Below are 6,000 nucleotides of genomic sequence, written 5' to 3'. Positions count from 1 at the left end.
CAGAAGAAACTGTGTGGTGTGGCATCTCATAGCCGATTTCATAACAAAATCATTCTTTTCGAGTGTATTACTTCTACAGGTCCTGCAAATTGCTTCATAACTAGCGTGAATCATCAAGGAACTCTAGAAAGTCTTTTAATTCCTGAACAGCAGTAAAGATGTTGGAATCGATCACTCGAATAGATGCTACACATTGACCGTTCAGTACAGTGCCTCCTACGCCACAATTTCACTGTTGACAATGTTAGCAACCACTACTCTCGGACGACATACCCACGACAAATATTGCGAACATCACTTCATGTGCTTTTTGCTTAGTATTTGAAATCCGCAGTATAGTATACTTAGTATAGTCCGCAGATCACGAGAAGAGTTGTGGGAACGCCCCTCTCTAGAGAGGGTCCATTTCGGCGCGGGGGAAAGATAAAAATTATCCGGGGTTGCTATAGTAAAGGCCGTCTTGGCGCAAATCAGTTCTCTCTATGCGAATATTCTTCACGCTTCAGTGAACTGAGCTTTCAATTGTAAATTGTGGAAGTAAATTAAATTTTTTAATTAAAAAAAAAATTTGAATTTTTATTAACACCTAAACGACCGCTCACGAGATTTCTCATGTTTCAATGCTGAGACGTAAAAGGCCGGCAACGAGATTTCTCGATTTTTAATTCTCTCTCCCCCCCCCCCACCCCCATATGTATTTGTTTTTCATTTCTAAACGAGAAAATCTCCGGTCTTAGAGAGTAAGCCTACAGGAAATAATATGCGGTCATTTAAGTGCTAAATTTAATATTTTGAACTAAAATATTTAATGCAGAAAATAAATTTAAAGGGAGTGTTAATAATTTAATAATAATAATTTATTACTATTATAAATTATGAGGCATTTTTCCCTCGGTTTAATTTCTATACCGCAGCAAGAGAAAGCCACCTGCCAGCAAGTAGCATTTCTTTTTCTGTTTACTTTCTCTTATCCGCCACACACATCGTGTTTTTTTCTTTCTTCACAGAAGCTACTCATATGGGCTTTTCAAAGAGGTGACTAATATAGTAGTGGCAAACAAAAGAAGATTGAACATGCATGCTTGTCAAGCTTGCAGTTACTTGTGTAACCACCTTAAGGGCATGCCCCCCCAAGGGCAGGGCTCACAGGGCTTTAGTCCGCGGGCCCGGGATGATTCTAATCATTTTTTTTATTCTTTCACACTATAAATTCACTTTAGAGGGGCCCGTTGAAGATTCCAGCCAAAGAGCCCGGCTGCAAGATGTGGGGCCATGCTTAAGGGCATCGGAAGCATTCTCATGCTGCAGCAGGTATCCAATACTGGGATCTCTCATCGGCCGTCCATAGTGAATTGACGGTGTGGAAAAAAATTACAAGAATTTCTCCTGGGTTGGATCCTTGTCAGCCCCATCCTTCTGGGAGCCTGGTCGAAATTGTTTTATACGTGTAGTGTTCAGCTTCAGCTTGATGCGTGGAACTGATTATTGAAAAAAGGCTGGAGTTTTCGATCCCTTCTGCGCATAGGCGGAGATAGACTTGGAAGTCTGGGGGGGGGGGGAAGCACGTGATGTTGATGCATAGGCGGAGATAGACATGGAAGTCTGGGGGGCATCGTCATTATCGCTGGGGGGCACGATGATGAGGATGTCAATTCATATATACATACATTAGATCAGTCGACTCCGCCTTTGACGTTGCCCTCCCCCGTATCTCCGTCCATGCTTCTGCGGAATAAAAAATATATATTTTTGTATCAAAATAATGTGCTCGAGCAGCAGAGCCGTCTAAAGAGTATCATGGGCCTTCCCGGGCCAAGTGATTTTTCTGAGGCCCTACCACGTAAATTCTGGAAAATTTCAACCACATCTTATTTTTGTGCGGCCCGCTCCTGTTGAGGATTGGGTGGGCCCATGCCTTAAGACGGTACTATCGAACAGCCGGTGTTTACGTAACAAAAACACTGCGATATCGAGTGCACTGCCGTGGCGCTTTTAGTGAAATTTCTAGGAGGCCAAAATAGCACTAAAGACGTCAAGCGGGAAAGCGCCGTTGCTAATGCGCTATTCGCGTTGGACAGTCGCTTTACCTCAAAGGAAATATAATGAAACGTGACATAGGCAATGTTCTTCTCGTGGTCGATGGACTTTACATGTTGGTCGCATTCCCAACTCGAATGTCCTGAAAGACAGGGTGGTGTGAAATAGGGTTTTGGTTTCCACGTTTGCGAGAAATTGAATCGTTCCGATGCCCGTTCTGTGCATAGCTACACCAGTAAAACGACACGGAAAACTCGCAGACTTGTATACGCCACAAGCATTGGCGTACGTGAGAAGGGAAGGGAGAATTACACCCTTGAGACGAGATCAGTGTTATTTTGCAGGGAAAAACGTGGGACCCCCTTCAGAAGGGGAAAAATTGAACATCCCCCCCCCCTCCCCAGAGAAAATCCATGGCCTATTGCCATAATTAATATTGTGAAAGATAAAACAGGCAAAGTTGTTGAAACTATTAGCTATTACTTAGGCTGCATATCTCCCCCCCCCCCCACCCACTTTTCATAAATAAACACATACGAAGGTGGCCATGAAATAACTTTGCTGATATACGATGCCCTAGTGGCCACAATAATCGACGAATGCGAATGAAATTCGAGACAGGTGTTTTTGAACAATGCACTCGAGAGTGATAAAATAAACCAAATCTCTAGCTCTTGCTGTTACGGTCACAGCAAAAGATTTACGAAAAATTCAAATGACAACACCCACTTTTGAGCACTGCTGTGATTGGCACAGTGAAAAATCATTTACATAGCGAAGTTTCTCGAAATTGGAAACCTCACTACAGGAAATTAATTTTAGCCGGCCACCACTGTGCTGTTTTTGAGGATTAAACACGACTGAAGAGCCATCTTAACCCTTATAGCGGCTCTATCTCGAGATATCTACTGTTCTTAAAACTCTCTTAATACGGCAACCCCGAGCCCACATACCAGTGTACATTTTATTCTCCTGATAGCATGTTTTCCTTCCCTCCCGTCCTGCTACTGCCTGCGGGTGGAGTCAGCTTTTGTTCAAAGTCTGATAACAGAAGGGGAAAGAGACGATGTTTTTCTTTTCTCTTAGAGGTAGTACGGTATTATGAGTACAGAATAACAAATACAAATTCAAGACCACAACAAGCAAAATTCCCAACAAGGTGGCTGAGAAAAAGATGCCTATAACAAATATGGATGCCATATATTTCTAAAACACAGCTACACAATTGAAAATGCCATCATAAAAATTAAAAACTATATATGTACATGATAAAATATTATACAATGCCCACAAAAAATATTTATGGCTATCTTATCTAAGTATGGATAGCTCCTCGATTTACCCCAACATGTTTATCGTATTTTTTTTTAAACGTGTCAATTGTGCTAGAATTTACTACCCCCAGGGTAAACTATTCCATTTATTAACAACCCTATTAGAGAAAAATTCCCTGCGACACCACAACCTAGAATTGTCCCTTACCAACCGATACTGGTGTCTCCTTGTCAAAGCAGTCGATTGACGGCGTATAAATAATTAATGATCCATCCTAGAGATCCACATTGAAAATTTTGAACACTTCGATCATATAATAATCTGTATATATATAGTATCATATAATAATCTCCTGTAAATCTGTGTGACTCGCCCCAACAATCCATTAGCACATGTCCTGAGGTCCCTAGGATAGGCAGATCAGATAGATAACAGAAAACGATAGTTTTCCCCTCCTCCTTGTTTTGTTTTTATTATTATTTTCTGTTCTGGGGGAAAGCATTTATCAGCTCGCAATCGGAAAAAAAATTTCTTTTCGAAAATCGGTGGCAATTTCGATAAGGCTTAGTGATTTTCAATTTAACTGTTATAATGCGGATCAGAAAATTTTTTAAAATCGCTTGAAGGGTTAATATCATCACATGAGTTCCAGGGCCAATCAATGAACTGAGCCCTTACAAGCCTGTCAAAATTGATGTTAATAACTCCATTGCTATGCAAGGTTATTATATGTGTGTTCATGAGTAAAGATAGCTAAGCACGATTGTGTAGATGCTGTTTTTTAGACTATTGCTTCACCACTCACGCACCTTGTAAACGCTCCGCTGGAGAATTTCTAAAAAAATTGGTGCATTCCGAAAAGTTCTGAGTGTGTATATGTGTGTGGCTCTAATGTAGTTATGACATCAGAGTTATGTTTGTAGCATGTTTTGCGTAAGAGAAGTGCTGCCAGCTACCTTCCGTATTAGAAGTGCCCGAATTTCCGTGTAAGTATTATGTTGAATTTTCGCCTACTCTCTGCAAAAAGACTTTTTTAAATCTTGCATTAACGCCTTGAAGTTGAGAAGCCACAAAAAACCAACTTCTGTCCACTACTACTGATACCTGGGATAGAATCGGGCGTTGTTTGGATAGCGAAATAGAATATAATACGACATAACGAATTTTTAGTATGTAAAATTTGCATTTGCACCCCATTTCATCTAAAAAAATGTCAAAAAATTGTGTATTGTAGTAAAATTTGCGTATTTTTTATGCAGTGAGAAATTCACTCCATGATATCAAGATTCAAATATTTGTCATGAAATATTTGATTTTTTGCCATTTGTTCACAACTACTGTATATATATACGTATTCTTCTTAATGCATATTTATTTTAGTAGTTAAACAGTTAAAAAAACAAAGATTTAAATCATTAATATCTTGGCGAATTTTTATAAAAATATTACGGGGTGAATTTCTTTTGTTATTTTAGAAAAAGGCGCTAATTTTATGGCTGACATTTTTCAGATTGGAAGGGGGGCGGGCCCGTTTCCAGAAATTACGTTCGCGGGGGGGGGGGGGGGTAAGTAATAGAACAATAGATTTGGCCATCTTTTTCCGGCCATTTTCTCACATTTCGGGGGGGACCAGACCCCCAAGTCCCCCTCTCCCGCTACGCCCTCGGAAAGGGGCCTACACGAATTTCAATTTTTATATTTCCTTCAGATATTGTTTTACGCACTGATTTTTATTGTATTTGATATCGGTCGTATATAAAGTACATATATACAGGGTGATTATAAAAAAACTATCCCGACATATGGGCCCCTAACTATCATACCATTCACAGAAACTGAATGAAATTTTGGCATAAGGTATTTTGAGGTATGCGCTCAAGAATGATATGGAAAACAACAGTGTCACTCTAACAGTTGCGGTTACAGTGAGAAAATTTCGAAAATATCAAATGGCAACACCAAGTTTTTTTGTATTGGAATGTGATCTCCGTTGTGAAAAACCCTAAATAGCGTTCGAACGGCAACTGTAGCATGAAAATCACCGGCGGTAGATAGGCTAAAAGTGAGGACAACCAATAAGGACAGAGAAGCAGCACAAAATAAAGCATTTTATTGTGTTTCACAAATTTTCCACATGACCTTGTGGAGGACTAATCAGGCTGAGATCTCAGCCGAAGAAACGGTGTGACGAATGAAACGAACATTAATGCTCTGGTGCACGGAAAAGCCCTTTTTACTTTTTCCTTGCCTAGCTCCGGGGATTTTCGTGCTACAGGTGTCATTCGAACGCTATTTAGTGTTTTTCAGTATGGAGATCGCATTCCAATACAAAAAACTTGGTGTTGCCATTTGATATTTTCGAAATTTTCTAACTGTAACCGTAACTGTTAGAGTGACACTGTTGTTTTCCATATCATTCTTGAGCGCATACCTCAAAATACCTTATGCCAAAATTTCATTCAGTTTCTGTGAATGGTATGATAGTTAGGGGCCCATATGTCGGGATAGTTTTTTTATAATCACCGCGTATATAGTCACTTTACTATACTTTTATCTAAGGCTGGGTGCACACCGATATACACGACAAGACAAGACAGCTTCAGACAAGTTTAGTCATATTTGTTCACATTGATTTTTGTATGATGCAACGTTTCACTTCGTCCCCGACTATAACCGGTGTGTGCGTTG

Source organism: Pholcus phalangioides, unplaced genomic scaffold (assembly GCF_987345545.1).
Source record: "Pholcus phalangioides strain wild (caught in Gottingen) unplaced genomic scaffold, Ppha-v1.0 ptg000039l_1, whole genome shotgun sequence".
NCBI classification, from domain to species: Eukaryota; Metazoa; Arthropoda; class Arachnida; order Araneae; family Pholcidae; genus Pholcus; species Pholcus phalangioides.
This window is presented reverse-complemented; position numbering follows the sequence as displayed.